General features: G+C 35.9%; 1 pseudogene; it reads right to left on the bottom strand.

Annotated features, from left to right (window-relative positions):
• Positions 1-16,877: 16,877 nt before the first annotated feature.
• LOC102415421 lies at positions 16,878-17,121 on the bottom strand (annotated as a pseudogene).
• Positions 17,122-18,231: the final 1,110 nt, after the last annotated feature.

Genomic DNA, 18,231 nt, shown 5'->3' with positions numbered 1-18,231 from the left:
CCTGCCTAGACTACATGCCAGCCTGCAAGCACAATGATTATTATTAGCAAGTCAGGTGGCATCTTAGAGAAGAGAGGGAGTGGGCTTAGAATTTCCTGAGGCCCTGGAGGCCTGGCCAGCTCCCTGGGGTCTGGAAAATCTTGTGACTTACAAAGTGAAACAAATAGTATTGTAAAAATTAAAAGGAAAACAAGAGCTGCATTTTTGCATGCAAACTGTCGATGATATCAGTTTGTGGCTGGGATTATAAATGGAAGCCCCTAGAGCTACAATTTGAAGTCTCACCTGTGGAATAGATGCACTGCCCTGCACCTAGATTGCTTTCATTTAGGACTTCCCAGTGTTGTTCAAGTCTGGATGTATTTGTTGATGTATATGCTATTACCTTTCTCTATTGTTTCTATTTATTTTCTTTTAATGACTGTATATTGAAATTAAGTCAATTAATCCTCTATTAAATATTGAAATTGTTTATTGTGTGTGCAATGAGTGATTTCTTAGGTTAATGGATCCTTATAAACTAAAACAGAAGTTAAACTTACAACAAAATAGGAACTCAGATGAACCTAAAATCTAAGTGATTAATAAAAACTTCTACCAAAAATGTGCTATACAGCAATATGATATTTATACAAACTTAAAAAGTAAGCAAACAGCATATACATTTTGCAACAACATAAAACAAGAAAAATATATATTAAGCACATTGAAAAAGTGGCCTGTCATGGGTAAGTGCAATTTTCTTACAGTATTTGTCTAAAAGGCAGAAAAGGATTGTTTAATTTTGTTATAGTCTGTGCAATCAAATGCAATTTCAAAATTATGTTCTCTGCTTATATTTCTTCATTGAAAAGATCTATAATTTCACAACAACCAAAACAGGTCCTTTTTTTGTAAGCTTTTAAAAATTCATTTACTTTCTCTTTAATATAAAGCTGATGCAAGCTAAATGCCTTGTAAGGAGTACTTACAGGGAATATGTAATTTCACATGGGATACTTTCTTCAATGTTCCTATAAAACTCCCTTCCAGCCTGGGCTGCCACACTCTTCACTGCCCTACATCCTTCCACATTTTCCCTCTATTCTCCATTGCAAAAAGTCTGAAATCAATTTGAAAACAGAACCCCCTTAGGAGGGTGGGGAAAGAGAATCAGCTACTGCACAAGAAGCTGGATTGTCTTTGGCATGCCCTAGGAGGAAAGAGTGTGGGAGAGACTCACTGTGAACACTATGCCAGAACCATTTTCATCTGGGCAGCTCTGTGAAACCCCGCACACTCCTCTCACAGGCAATGAGATTCAGTTCCTGAAGACAGGACAAAACCAGCACGATCTGATTCACAAAATCAAGTTTGGAAAGAATATTAAAAAAACAAACAAACAGTGAAGTATTTCTAACATAGCACTATCATTAAAGGTAGTTATTTACCAAAAAAAAAAAAAAAAAAAAAAAAAAAATTGTTCTGGCCTGGATATTCTAATTCCAGTGATGTGTATCCTTGTGGGAAAAACTTTTTTTTAAACTAAATCTAACCCCCTAGATTCAAGAAATAACACTTAAACACTAGCCATTCTTAATTTTCAGAGCCTGTGAGTTCAAAATGGAAGTGAACCCTCCTCCCTCCTCCCTCCCCGTTTTGATATTTGGCAAAACTAATACAGTTATGTAAAGTTTAAAAATAAAATAAAATTAAAAAAAAAAAAATGGAAGTGAAGATGGAGACAAATAATTCTTGCCTGGAGAATCCCAGGGACAGGGGAGCCTGGTGGGCTGCTGTCTATGGGGTCGCACAGAGTCGGACGTGACTGAAGTGACTTAGCAGCAGCAGCAGCAGGAAAGGAGAAGCAACAATTATAAAAGATGCCTTAGTATATAGTTTATATAAAACAGTCAAGTAAAGTTGATTTACATAAAAGTACCTTTGAATCCAATCATTTGTTGCTCTGATAAAGTCAGTTAGAAATAAAAAAATTGGAACCCATCATAAGAATGTGGTAACCAAACAGGTGTTGATTGGAAGCCTAGGTCTGTGTGGGTACTATGCATGTCATCTCTCTATTTCTCATTCCTTTCACTGTTCATCAGTAGAGCACCTAGCAGAGCATGATAACTTATGCATAGAGTTGAAAATAGCTACCAGAAAACTACTAGAACTCATCAGCGAACTTGGTAACGTTGCAGGTTACAAAATCAGTGCATAGATATCTGTTACATTGCTATATAATAGCAACAAAAGATCAGAAATAGAAATTTAAGAAATAATCCTATTTACCATCACATCAAAAAGAATAAAATACCTAGTGGTAAATCTACCTAAGGAGACAAAAGACCTATACTTCAAAAGTATAAGATATTGATGAAAGAAAATGAAGATGACACAGAAAGATGGAAAGCTATACCGTGTTCTTAGATTCAAAAAATCATTATTGTCAAAATGACTATACTACCTAAAACAATCTACAGATTCAATGTAATTCCTGTCAAATAACCAAGAGCATTTTTCACAGAACTAGAACAAAGATAAAATTTGTGTGGAGACACAAAAGACCTTGGATAGCCAAAGCAATCTTGAGAAAGAAAAGTGGAGCTGGAGAAATCAGGCTTCCTGACTTCTGATTACATAAAACTATAGTAATCAAAACAGTGTGGTACTGGCAGACAAATAAAAATATAGATCAATGGAACAAGACAAAAAGCCCGGAAACAAGCATACACACTTAAGGTCAATTAACTTATAGCAGAGGAGGCAAGATTATACAGTGAAATAAAGACAGTCTCTGCAGTAAATCACTTCATGGGAAATAGATGGGGAAGCAGTGGAAACAGTGTCAGACTTTATTTTTTGGGGCTCCAACAATCAGATGTTGACTGCAGCCATGAAATTAAAAGATGCTTACTTCTTGGGAGGAAAGTTATGACCAACCTAGATAGCATATTGAAAAGCAGAGATATTACCTTGCCAACAAAGGTCCATCTAGTCAAGGCTATGGTTTTTCCAGTGGTCATGTATGGATGTGAGAGTTGGACTGTGAAGAAAGCTGAGCGCTGAATAATTGATGCTTTTGAACTGTGGTGTTGGAGAAGACTCTTGAGAATTCCTTGGACTGCAAGGAGATCCAACCAGTCCATTCTAAAGGAGATCAATCCTGGGTGTTCTTTGGAAGGAATGATGGTAAAGCTGAAACTCCAGTACTTTGGCCACCTCATGCGAAGAGTTGACTCAATGGAAAAGACTCTGATGCTGGGAGGGATTGGGGGCAGGAGGAAAAGGGGACGACAGAGGATGAGATGGCTGGATGGCATCACTGACTTGATGGAAGTGAGTCTGAGTGAACTCCGGGAGTTGGTGATGGACAGGGAGGCCTGGCGTGCTGCGATTCATGGGGTCGCAAAGAGTTGGACATGACTGAGCGACTGAACTGAACTGCAATAAATGTTTCTGGGAAAACTGGACAGCTACATGTAAAAATATGAACTTAAAAGATTCTTTAACAACAAACACAAAAATAAACTCTAAATGGGTTAGACTTAAATGTGAAACTAGACACTATAAAACTCTTAGAGGAAAACATAGGTAGAGCACACTCTGACATAAATCACAGCAATATCTTTTTTGACCCATCTTCTAAAGTAACGGAAATAAATACAAAAATAAACAAATGGGAACTAATTAAATGTAAAAGTTACTACACAGTAAAGGAAACTATAAACAAAACAAAAAGACAACCCAAGTATTGGCAGAAAATGTTAGCAAATGGTGTGAATGAAAAGGGATTAGTCTCCAAAATTTACAAACAGCTTATGCAGCTCATTATAAAACACAAACAAACAAACAGTTCAATAAAGAAATAGGTAGAATAGCTTAATGGTTGTTGTTGTTCAGTCACTAAATTGTGTCTGACTCTTTGCAATCCCATAGACTGCTGCATGCCAGGCCTCTGTCCTTCACTATCTCCAAGGGTCTGCCCAAGTTCAAGTCCATTGAGTTGGTGATGCCATCTAACTATCTTATCCTCTACCACGCTCTTTTACCTTCAATTTTTCTACCTAAATAAACATTTCTCCAAAGAAGACATACAGATGTCCAGGAGGCACATGAAAAGATGTTTGATATCACTATTTCATACAGAAATGCAAATCAAAATTACAATGTTGTATCACTGCACACCATTCAAAATGACTATCATCAAATAATTCACAAACAATAATTTCACTGTAGCACTGTTTACAACAGCCAAGACATGAAAGCAACCTAAATGTCCATTGACAGATAAATGGATAAAGAAGATGTGGTACTTGTATGCATGTCATAGAAATAACGAAATAATGCCATTTGCAACAACATGGATGAACCTAGAGCTGGTCATACTGAGTGAAGTAAGTCAGTCAGAGAAAGAAATATCATATGACATTGCTTGCATATGGAATCTAAAGAAAATGATACAAATGTACTTATTTACACAACAGAAAGAGACTCATAGGCTTGGCAAAGAAACATATGGTTGTCAGGGAGGAAGAATGGGGGGGGGTCGGATAGTTAGGGAGTTTGGGATTGACATGTACATACTGTTAAATTTAAAATGGATAACAAAAAAAGGACCTAATTTTTAGCACAGAAAACTCTGCTCAATATTTTTTTTTCTGCTCAATATTATGTAACAAAGGGGAAAAGAATGTGAAAAAGAATAGCTACAGCATATGTAAAATATATATATATAGATATATGTCTATATCTATCTATCTATATGTATGTATGTATGTATATGACTACTTTAAGTGAAAGTGTGAAAATGTTAGTCACTCAGTCATGTCCGGCTCTTTGTGACCCAGCATGGACTGCAGCATGCCGGCCTTCCCTGTCCTTCACCTTCTCCTGGAGTTTACTCAAACTCATGTCCGTTGAATCAGTGATGCCATCCAAGTATCTCATCCTCTGTCATCCCTTTTTCCTCCTGCCTTCAATATTTCCCAGCATCAGAGTCTTTTCCAATGAGTCAGCTCTTCACATCAGATGGTCAAAGTATTGGAGCTTCAGCTTCAGCATCAGTCCTTCCAATGAATATTCAGGACTAATTTCCTTTAGGATTGACAGATTTGATCTCCTTGGAGTCCAAGGGACTCCCAAGAGTCTTTTCCAACACCACAGTTCAAAAGCATTAGTTCTTCGGCGCTCAGCTTTCCTTATGGTCCTACTTTCACATCCAGACGTGACTACTGGAAAAACTGTAGCTTTGACTATGTGGTCAAAGAATACTGGAGTGGGTTGGTATTTCCTTCTCCAGAGGATCTTCCCAACCCAGGGACTGAACCCAGTTCTCCTGCATTGCAGGTAAACTCTTTACTGTCTGAGCCACGAGGGAAGCCCTGCCTGCTTTAGGTAAAGATCTAAAAATAAGAGTTAAGAGAGAGGTCAGGTTGTTAGGATGAAACTACTCCATAACAATATGATTTTGTTTAAAATTTCTGTTTATGAAAAGCAGATATTTTCTTCAAAAAAGGTTTTAATATCTGATTTGTTCAAGTGCATTTTGAAATAAAAAATTTTAATTATATTCATGTTAAATAAAGATGTAACAAAATAAAATACATAGGAAGATGTATGTAAATTATATGCATCTTATGAAAACCAGCATACATGTATATTGTGGATTTAATGCAAATTTGAAATGAATCAAACCTAATAGGGTTCAAAGATTGTTTTTTTACATTGTTCTGTATTCCATGTCAAGAAAATCCCCTATCATAGATGAAAACAATAGTGAAAATACTCACTTTAAAAAAGTAAAAAAGGAAATATAGAATGTTCTAAAAATATTCTACTTATTACAATAATTTCTTTCTAACATTTTCTGTAATTCACTGTCCTTTGTATAGCTATTTGAGTCATCTTGGCATGGAATGGATTTGGCTCACAAACTTCTCTCCTGAGCAAGTTGAGACCACCACCAGTTGCTCATAAGTTGGGACACTGGCTTCTTGGGATGCAGGTGGTGCTTTTTGGTGTAGTAGACAACCAAGCTGAAACAAAATTTAAAATCAAAAACAATCTAAACACCTGACCTCTACATAGTGAACAATTGGGAGTCAGTAAAGGGTTTTAATTGAGAACTCATGTGGGGAAAACAACAGCAACAAAACAGCAATTGTGGTTGTATATACTATAAAACCTCCGCAACTAGGAGCAAGGCTTGAACTTTAAAGGTAGCTCTGTGTGTTTCCAGCTGTACAGAATCTGACAAGTTGTATCAATGTTTTGAGCCTCAACTTTCTTATTTTAAAAAGAACCTCTTATCTGTCAGAATGACCATCATTTAAAAGTCTACAAATAATAAATGCTGGAGAGGATATGGAGAACTAGTAACCCTCCTACACTGTTGGTAGGAATAAAAATTGGTGCAGCCACTATGGAGAACAGTATGGAGGTTCCTTTAAAAATTAAAAATAGAACTACTATATTAACAAGCAATCCCACTCCTGGGCATATATCTGGAGAAAACCATAATTCAAAAAAGATAAATGAACCCCAATATTTGTTGCTGCATTTTTAAAAATAGCCAAGACTTGAAAGCTACCTAAATGTTCATTGACAGATGAGTAGATAAAGATGTGGTGTACACACACACACACACACACACACACACACATATATATGACAGAATATTAGTCATAAAAAAGAATGATCCTAGATATTATCATAATAAGTAAGTCAGAGAAAAACAAATATCATACAATATCAGTTACATGTGAAATCTAAAAGAAAGTGAAATAAATAGATTTACATACAAAAGAAAAATAGACTCAGATATAGAAAACAAACTTATGGTTACCAAAAAGGAAAGGTTGGGGAGGGATAGATTAGGAGTTTGGTATTAGCATATGCACACTACTGTATATAAAATATATAACCAACAAAGACCTACTGTATAGCACAGAGATCTATGCTCAATATTTTATAATAAACTATAAGGGAAAATAATCTGAAACTAATGTATATATGTATACTCACACACACACACACACATATGTATGAAACAGTTTGCTCTACACCTGAAACTAACACAATATTGTAAATCACTTATACTTCAATAAAAAATAAATTAAAAAATAAAATAGATATACCAATATTTCAAGGTTGTTGTAAGGATTGAATATATTAATGTCTATAAACCACTTAGGGCTTCCCAGGTGGCTTAATGGTAAAGAATCCACCTGGCACTGCAAGAGATGCAGGAGACATGGATTCAATCACTGGGTCAGAAGACCCCCTGAAGAAGGGAATGGCAACCTACTCCAGTACTCTTGCCTGGAAAATTCCATCGACAGATGAGCCCGGTGGGCTATATACTCCATAGGGTTTCAAGAGTTGGACATGACTGAGCACGTGTGCATGCATTAAATAACTTAATACATTGCCTCAAACAAAGGTATTTAAAAAAAATTTAAGATATTGAACAGGAACATTGTTATGCAAGGTATAAGCAGATTTAAAGAGGGAGAGAAGTTGCAGGGAGGGCTAATGCATGGTCCAATTCCTGCTCTCATTGTTATCCAAATCATTTTAAGGCTTTGGGCTTGAAATAGAGATTTGTCTAGTTGAATTGGTTCCAGTATACATAGCTTATTTGGATCAGATAAGTAAACCAGATTGATGACTGTTTTATGTCATCAACAACTGTGCAATCACATTCATGTCTGGTTTCATGAAAAGAATGACTGTGCTTTTGAGTGCTTGGGACTTTAGGGACAGAATGTGAGATCATAGTTAGCCAGGATATAACTGGGAATGTCAGCCAAATAATCTGAAAGCAAATGTTCCTACCTAAGAAATAGCAGCATGTGCCAATAACAGTACATCTGCTAATGAAATGAGGATGCAAATATAAAAAAAAAAAAAAGTTAAAATCTATAAGGATTTTGGAATGTCAAATTATGCATCCCTGAAAGATGCAAAACTTTAAAAACAGATTTCTTTTCTGCACTCTATTGCAACAGTAGCTGCCACTCATGGAGCCTTGACTACATTTTAAGCTCTTTGTAAACATTGTCTCATGTCATCCTCACAATGCCCCTATGTGACAGGCTTATCCCCCATATTGCCACATAAAAGACTGCTGCACAAAAGGTGGTTTCCCTGCCCAAGGTCACAAAACTGTTAACTGATGCAACTGAATTTGAATTTTGTTCTCCCTACTGAAGCACATTTTGTTCTACCAAATGGTGTTATCATGTCATTTGGTGCCATTATTTTTGAGTCTACTAAACACCATGAAGCATAGCAAAGTGTTAAACTGGTTAAACTGGTTAAACATGATTAAAAAAAAGAAGTGAAACCAGCAAATTGTTTTAACAATTATTTTTAATAATATTACTACCCAAAAGAGCATCATCTGGGAGCATCATTATTTGCTTCACCAATTCTGATTCTATCATTTTGATTACCTATGAACTTTCAGTCAACACCCAAGAATTACCCAAACTTCTATATACGTGATGCTTAATAGAATCAAACATATGTTTATGCTTTTTCTTTGATAATCTAGACATAGATTTACAAAAGTTGAAAGAAATATTAAAGCTATTATACACCACCACAAGAAAAAGACTACCCTAATACTTAGTATTTTGTAATGCTAAGTCACTTCAGTCATGTCTGACTCTGTGCGACCCCATAGACGGCAGCCCGCCAGGCTCCCCCGTCCCTGGGATTCTCCAGGCAAGAACACTGGAGTGGGTTGCCATTTCCTTCTCCAATGCATGAAAGTGAAAAGTGAAAGTGAGGTTGCTCAGTCCTATTTTGTAATAGGGAAGAACAAATCTGACTTCATGTTAGATCTGTTTCTTTTTCTTTAACCTTTGTATTCCATTGCTTTTGCTTTGATTTAAAATGTTGCCTATAGCTGAAATATACAGGATAACCCATTCTCAAGGCTCTGATCTTTAAGGGTAAAACACTCTTCCATTCATGTAGAGATAAAACATTGCAAAACAGAGAATAACATTCATTTTGCTGGCGTTTTACAGGAACATCGTGACCTAACCTAAGTGGACAGCTGCAAGAACAAAGGATTGCTACACCAAGAAGTTAGCAAAAACTAACCATTCCCCTCCCTTACCTTGCCTTTACAGAAGCTTTCTGAGTTGTTACTTATATGTGGAATCTTAAAAAAAAAAAAGATACAAACGAATTTACCTATAAAACAAATAATCACAGGTGTAGAAAAACATATTGTTATCAAGGGGGAAAAGGGAAGTGAGGATAAATCGGAACATTGAGATTGACATATATACACTACTGCATAAAATAGATAACTAATAAGAATTTCCTGTATAGCACAGGGAACTATACTCAATACTCTGTAATGGACTATATGGGAAAGGAATCTAAAAAAGACTGGATATGTGTATCTGCATAACTGATTCACTTTGCTATACAGCAGAAACTAACATAACATTGTAAATCAGTTATAAGCAAGTAGTGTTACCAGCTCAGTCATGTCCAACTCTGTGATCCCTTGGACTGCAGCCCACCACATTTCTCTGTTCATGGAATTCAACTATACCCCAATAAAAATTCAGTTCAGTTCAGTTCAGTTGCTCAGTTGTGTCCGACTCTTTGCGACCCCATGAATTGCAGCACGCCAGGCCTCCCTGTCCATCACCAACTCCCGGAGTTCACTCAAACTCACTTCCATAGAGTCGGTGATGCCATCCAGCCATCTCATCCTCTGTCGTCCCCTTTTCCTCCTTCCCCCAATCCCTCCCAGCATCAGACTCTTTTCCAATGAGTCAACTCTTCACATGAGGTGGCCAAAGTACTGGAGTTTCAGCTTTAGCATCATTCCTTCCAAAGAACACCCAGGACTGATCTCCTTCAGAATGGACTGGTTGAATCTCCTTGCAATCCAAGGGACTCTCAAGAGTCTTCTCCAACACCACAGTTCAAAAGCATCAATTCTTTGGCACTTAGCTTTCTTCACAGTCCAACTCTCATATCCATACATGACCACTGGAAAAACCATGGCCTTGACTAGACGGACCTTTTTTGGCAAAGTAATGTCTCTGCTTTTCAATATGCTATCTAAGTTGGTCATAATTTTTCTTCCAAGGAGTGAGTGACTTTTAATTTCATGGCTGCAGTCACAATCTGTAGTGATTTTGGAGCCCCCCCCAAATAAAGTCTGACACTGTTTCCACTGTTTCCCCATCTATTTCCCATGAAGTGATGGGACCGGATGCCATGATCTTCGTTTTCTGAATGTTGAGCTTTAAGCCAACTTTTTCACTCTCCACTTTCACTTTCATCAAGAGGCTTTTTAGTTCCCCTTCACTTTCTGCCATAAGGGTGGTGTCATCTGCATATCTGAAGTTTTTGATATTTCTCCTGGCCATCTTGATTCCAGCTTGTGCTTCTTCCAGCCCAGCGTTTCTCATGATGTACTCTGCATATAAGTTAAATAAGCAGGGTGACAACAGACAGCCTTGACGTACTCCTTTTCCTATTTGGAACCAGTCTGTTGTTCCATGTCTAGTTCTAACTGTTGCTTCCTGACCTGCATATAGGTTTCTCAAGAGGCAGGTCAGGTGGTCTGGTATTCCCATCTCTTTTAGAATTTTCCACAGTTTATTGTGATCCACACAGTCAAAGGGTTTGGCATAGTCAATAAAGCAGAAATAGGTGATTTTTCTGGAACTCTCTTGCTTTTTTGATGAGCCATAAAGATGCTTTGCTGAAAATTTTCAGGGAGTTCAGATTTTGGGGGGCATGAGTCATCCATTCTCCATGCATAGCCCTGAAATTATCCTGTCTCTGCTCCACAGTTTGACATTTCTGTTTGTTTGGCCTCACTATGCATTGGACACATGCACTTTTTTTGGGTAACAGTATCTCATAAAAGTACGATTGTTTCCCACTGACTTTTCCGGTAATTATACACACTATTCCACATTGTTTAAAACACTGCAGACCACCTCTAGAATGTACATGTACATAAAGGGCAACTCTAATGACTGTCAAAAAGAAGCTACTGATAGGAAATAGGATGTCATTACCTCCTGTGATGCTTGCCCAAACTGGTGGCCTTGGGAGACTTCCCACTTGAACCCAACTCCCACAAAACACTAGGAAACTTGGGAGAACTACTGTTCTCACAGTCTCCTGTTTAGAGTGCCAGCCCTGACCTCCCATCCAGTTCTGCACTTTCTATTGCCTACATGACACCCATACGCTTCTCTAGCACCATCACCTTGAGCTCACTGGATCAGAAACTTATTTATCCTTCTTTCTTCTCTGCCAATATGAGCTCATCTTCTGAATAACTGACTTATGTCAATGACATCCACATTTTATTTTCTTTTAATGAGTGGACGGGAGTTAGTAGCCACAAACTCACTTGAATAGATACATTCTAATTTTACCAACTCAATGCATATTGACCTATTTCAGTACCAAGAGAGATTAAGTGGGTTTGACAGCCTTGCTTTTGACTTGGAGGGTCACTGTAGCTTTATATTGATGGTGGTGGATGGAAATTAGAATTTGCTAAGAAAATAAATCTGATGCCAGGTGAAATTAATATAAAAGGCTTATATTCTCTATTTTTTCAACATTTATTTGACAACAAACATATCATGTTAATAAAAAAATAAGAGGCTATAATTTTATAAAGTTGATTATTGCTCATTATTAACTAGAATAACAAAAACATCAAAAGTATTGAAAAGTACCAAAAAAAAAAAAAAAAAAAAGAGGAGCAAAAAACTCATCACCTGGTATAAGTTAATATTCCAAAAATCTTTTAATGGGTGTATACTGAAAGAGATTTATAAGCATTCATAAATAGCTTAATAGATATTTAGAAATAATTTTATCAGATAAATTATATGACTCATATATATCATTTTACTTTAACTTGAAAATAAAACAGATGAAATTGAAAATATTGATTAACATTAGATAAATATTTAACCAAAACAAAATTTTTTATTTCTAAAATATACCTTAAATTAAAGATAATTATTATAAAAAACATTAGTATTTTACATTGGCAATTATTTCACATTAACTACTTGCTTCAGTTTTACATAAAGCAATTTTCTCCCTGCTTTAAAACTTGAAGAAATACTCTCCATAAGATTTCTCATCTGTTTCATTCTCTGACTTTTGTATTTTTTTTTTTTTTAGTTAATTACAAAACTTAACTCTGTTAGAATTCAGTACATTTGCTTCCATTTCTACAAGTGTAATTACCAAATGGTTTTACTCTGATTTCAATATCTCAGAGGATTAAATATTATTTGCTGGTTTGTTTGCCATAGTTTTTTCATTTCTCATTCATTGATTTTGGTTTATATATTTCCTAGTCCATCACAATAAAGCTATTATAAAGATGGGTCAAATTTAGGGCATTGTAAATTCTTGCCCTATTAAGATTATATATATGATGTTTTTATATAAAAGGAAAATTTGTCTAAATAAAAATTTTCTGGACCATTGAAAATTGCATAGATACTTAGAGATGTGGCCTCATTTTCTCCACAGTTACGATAACATTTTCACTGCAGTCATTTACATTGTTTGGATTTTGCCATTTTTTTTTTAAAGAACGGGGCATGCATAAAGCCTGTACCACCAACTTATTATACATTTGATAATATCTTTTCTGGCCTTTATTAATCAATAACAGTTTGATTTTGAGTATTATTTGCCCATGATTATTTTTCTTCCTTTCATATAATCCACTTTCTTCTGGAAGACTACACTTATGTTTCTCCTTATAAGTGAGTTACGTTATAGGATTCAATAATTTAAACATTTAAAAAAAGTTATTTTGAAAGTTTAACAACTCATAAAACCTGCCTGTACTTGTTGTCTACATATTTCTCATTCTTCCATGAATGCTGCTCAGTCTTGAATTCATTCATCTTCAAAGAAACAGCTCTGATCACTTGGGACTCCCTTCATCATATACAAGTCTTAATTCTTAGTGCTCATTTTATTAAGAGTGCCAGGATCTGGGGATAAAGTTTACCATTTGTTCTTTCTTGTTCTCTACATCTTCTATGTATTCTATTTCCATTAATCTCCTTGTCTTTTCTCTTGGTATTAACTTTAATCGTTTCAAGCCCCTATTTCTATTCCAGCGTTTCCATTTTTAGTACACCTATTTTCCCTACTGTTTTTAACTTTTATTCTTATAATAAGAACACTTTATTTTTCAGTTTCTATTACCTCAATCACGAAGAAACTCTTCATTTTTTAAACTTACTATGATTTTTTTTTAATGTTAAGCCTTATGTTCTGTTTACTGAGTTCAAGTTACCAATTTCTTCTAAAGCACACATTTAAAATAGAACGTGAAAAATGATGTAGAGAGATAATAAACAAGATAATATTAATATAGTTATACTAGTAATAGTAAGGTACAATATATTTAGATATATAATATATTTAGTTACATAATGAAAAAGAAACATATTAATGTGAACATTTTTAAATTTGTATATACATATAGCCTCAAAATATGCAAAGCAAAAAATGACAAAATTTGAGGCAGAAATCAACAAACTCATAATTAATATTGTGAATAATATTAATTTCCATATGCAACAACCTAGTAAGGCTAAGGAAAATCTGAACAACCTATCATGAAGCTTAATATAGCATAGATAGAGACCTATAACCAACAATCAAAGAATATACATTCTTTTCAAGCATAAAAGGGACAATGATCATGTACTGATCACAAAGAAAATATCAATAAACAACAAAGAATCAATCTCATATAGATAATGTTTTCCGGTCACAATACAATAAAATTAGAAACCAATAAAATCTTCCCTCAAATATTTAGAAACTTAAGGTCACTGTAAATACTTAAAGAGAAAAATGAAAATGTCCTTTAATAATTTCAATTAGTAGCTAAATGTTCTTTAAGAACTATTTAAGCATATGTCAGGCAAATAAGCATCATGGGTATGTGCTTTATTATCAAGCTGCACGAATGCTTTTTTTCAGGACTGAAAAACATTTATTGAATCAAAATCAAATACTTTATTTTTACTATCTGTAAGCCAACATTGAACTTACTTTATTCAAGAATGAACACAATGTATAAAATAAACATGCTTATGTTGTAAAAATAGGTCAATTTTATCTCCTGGGTGCTGAGGAGAAGTCATTTTGAACAAAATCAAGTCAAACTCCCTCTCTGTAATAGAACTGCCATAATTTAATAACAAAAGTGAATGTTAATATATACTCACAAAGTATCTTTAAAAGCCCACTGATAGTGCTACATCAGAAATGCTGAACCTAATCACCACAGTTCACATTTCCACTGTATGCTCATAGGCACCATTTCATGCCTGCATCACAGAAAAAGCACCTCTTTTACTGAATGCATGCCTTTAGTTACCAGCTGTTAGAACGTATTTCAATAAAGTATTAAGAGTCAATTCTACTTAGCTTCATTTTTCAAATGAGACACATTGTTATGGGGAGCAGATGACCTCCCCAAATTTACAAATCCTCTTATCAGTGTGGGAAAGCTGACTCCCTAAAAAAATTGAGTCGAAGGTTAGTATCTTAAAATTGGTAGTTTTCTTATTCTTGACTCATTTCTGACACCTTCCTTGGCATGTATTCTTGCACACAGTGTGGCTACTTGTGCCTGTCAAGTCAGGGTGGCTGCAGAACAGTTGGAGGCTGAAGTGTGCAGCCTTTGGCTTACCATGGAGGCACACTTCAGTGCTTACTGGAGTATTTGATCCTTGGAGAATCAGAAAAGCAAGCAATTGAGAAAAAATAAATAAATAAAATAAAATCATGAATTAGGGAAAAGGGACCATGGCTCTTTGTACTGTTCTAGGAATTATGCAATTATAAGCTGTGTACTAATTTTTAAAGTCAAAATAGAAGCAGACTAAAATGCATCAGGACTAACAATACCAAAAAAAAAAAAAAAAAAAAAATCTGTCTTATGAGAGCTTGCACACTTCAGAGTGCCTGGCTGGACCCTGACTCTGCTAAACAGAATGGCACAGGTACTCAAGCAAAATCCAGAATGCAGTATCAACATACTTAATTAATGACATCAGATGAATTCAAGTTTAGAAGTTATTAAGCTGTAAAATGCATATTTTGATTGCTAAGCATAAATGTTTTTACTTGACAGATTCTCTGGGATTGACATCTATGAAGACTCAAAATTGCAGAAATACAAGGACTGAAAAATCTAGAGCCAGCTATACTAGGTAAATTAAAAGAACTGGGGAAAGAAAAGCTGCCACGTTTTGCCTATATAACCCAATATTTACTCAGTTACCTGTTTCATAAGAACTTTAAAAGGTGAAGAGAAAATGATCCCTTTTTATTAGTGCAGTTAGCTAAATCCTTACAGTTTTCTAAGTCTGTTTTCAATTAAGCCCATTTCCTGCATGAAATGTACTCCTATCAAATGTAACTGGACATAGGATTTAAAAATTTTAATGAAAAAAAAAAAAACACCACTACCTGGCTTAGCACTACACACTTATGGGGAAGGGGAAGCATTTATAGAAATACAATTTGTGAAGAACAGATATATTATGGAACCTGAGCCAAAGGTTTCACACCAATATCTTAAGTCACCATGCAAGTTGTTGTCATAGGCAATAACACAGTCAGGTCAATCGTTGCTCCTGGCAACTTCCACTGTCCCAAAATATGAATATAGAGAGACCAATGACTACAGAGTCCACAGTTAGAAGTACAGGCTAGAAGCTCAACAAATTGCTAGTGAAAGCAACTGGATATAATAATATTAAGCATAAACATGTAAAAACAGAAGGAGCACACAAAGAAATGAACAGCTACTAAGGTCATGATGCTCAGAGTCAGACAAGATGAGAGTGTTACCGCAGACTCATATACATAACCATACACATTTACAACACCAGGCTCTTGTTCTCAAATAAATATATTAAATATTTACAACAAATGAATGCCTTATGAATATAAGCTTTTTTAAAAATTATAATTCTAACTAAATAAAGTTATACTTCTAAAATAAGCTGCAAGTTGCCATTTTTTTTTTAATGAAATGGATGTGACTTGGTGCTACAACTAAGCTTTTGCTGATGATAATTTATGATTCTGATGATAGCAGCAGAAAGGGCAGTAAAGAAGTGTTCATCTCTGGCATCATATGGGTTCCCACACAGGCAACTTCATAAAACATACAGATACTACTCTGTTGAAGTTCCAAATGAATAGAAATGATCATTGTGCTTTTGAGTCTCATACTTTCCAAAATATATATATGTGTGTGCGCTAAGTTTCTTCAGTCGTATCTGACTCTTTGAGACACTGTGGACTGTAGCCCACCAGGCTCCTCTGTCCATGGGATTCTCTAGGCAAGAATACTGGAGTGGGCTGCCATGCCTTCCTTCAGGGGATCTCCCTGACCCAGGAATTGAACCTGCGTCTTTTATGTCTCCTGCATTGCAGGTGGGTTCTTTACCACTAGTGCCACCTGAGAAGCCCCAAAACACACATAAATGGTGACAAAGTAACAATAGCAGGTATTTGCTCACCAATAAGATCATATGGCAGAGGGGTTGGCAGTGGAAAGAGAAAAATGAGGGGGGAAAGTGCAGAACAGTGCTAACATTCACAAAAAAGTTCTTGGTAAAATCAGATCCACATTCATAAAAATCAAAAATTAAGCCACAATCCAAAGAACTCTGTCTCCATGAGTCCAAAGGCACATGTGCCAGGATAAGGAAATGCAGGATTGCTCTGACTAGTTTCTTCAGAGCAGAACAGGAACATGTCACTGGAGTAATCACAATGGGGTGAACCAGACACCCATCACACTTTGGAGGAGAGGTCCAGGGCTATCCTGTCTTCATGTCCATGAGCATCCGCATTGTGACAGGCATGGCACCCCCGCAGCCTCCCTTGGACTACATCTGGTTCTGAATGGAGCTCACGGCCTTCATCCCACCTAACAGGTCTCCTGACCCCATGTGAACTGTGTGCACAAAGTTTGTGGTCTCCCCAATCATACTTCAGTCAATCTGCTGGCCCCTTTTAGATTGAAACAATACAGCAGTTGAAACATAACCACAATTCACTCATGTTTATAGTCCAAGTTATAAGTGAGCGCCAAAGAAGTTTCCAAATCTCAACTCAGGAAGCCTCACAAAGCATGCTTCTCAATATGATGAATGTCCAATGATGCCAAAATAATTTTATTATTTCTCTGTGTTTTTGTTTCTGGAAGTCAAGCAATTTTTGTAGTCAATCTAAAAAAAAGTTCAGATTATTTCCTTTCTTTGCTTCTGGTTCTACAGAGACTTGTTTCTGAACTACCAGGAAAGGTATAAAAATTTGCTGTCTTGACTTATGGTCTTCTCAGGTAGTCACTCACTCCTTGTCAGTTGAGCTATCTCTGGGTTGAGAACATCCCATATTATGCATACAGATGACTGCAGAATCACTGTCAGTAGAAGTTGTTCTTTGAATATTTCTTCTTATTTAGGTTTGAGGATTTACTTAAAAATACACACACACACACACACACACACACACACACATAACTGGTCCTATCATAGCCTTTGTCTCTCCCACTTGCTCTGGCAGTAGCCTCTCTTAGTGCCAGCTCCATGGCTCCTGTCCTGCAAGGCTCACCTGAATATTTTCTAAATATCAATTATGAGGAAAGCTAAAAAGGGGTATTTTATTTGACAACCAAATCAATGTCTCTAATCTCATGGGAAAAATAATTCAAGAGCAGTGGTTTTCAAACAGTAGAATGTATTAATATCACTGGGAGGATTTATCAAAACATAGATGGTTAGACCCCACCCTAGGGTTTCTAATTCACTACCTTTTGGATAGAGACCAAAAATGTGCATGTGTCACAAGTTCACATGGATGCCCTTGATTATGCCCATCTGGGTATCACAATTTGAGAAAAAATTGGAGTAGAATTGTGAATTAGATGTGATAAATGAGGCTACAAATTACTGTCCCCCCCCCCAAATGAGAGATAACTTGAGTTAATAGCATAAAAAAAAAAAACAAAAAAAAAAACAGAATTCTTAATAGGGGATGATTAAGCACATGTGTAAGTTAAAAAAAAAAAAAGAAGATGGTAGTGTAACAGGTAACAAACCTGACTCTATATTGGATCTATTTCTTGAGATCTAACCACTGTGCTCTGTTGCTTGTGGTTAGTTATGCTGA

This window comes from Bubalus bubalis, chromosome 2 (genome assembly GCF_019923935.1).
Source record: "Bubalus bubalis isolate 160015118507 breed Murrah chromosome 2, NDDB_SH_1, whole genome shotgun sequence".
Taxonomy (NCBI): Eukaryota; Metazoa; Chordata; class Mammalia; order Artiodactyla; family Bovidae; genus Bubalus; species Bubalus bubalis.
The sequence above is the reverse complement of the archived record's forward strand: the minus strand, read 5'-3'. Positions and strand labels throughout refer to the sequence as shown.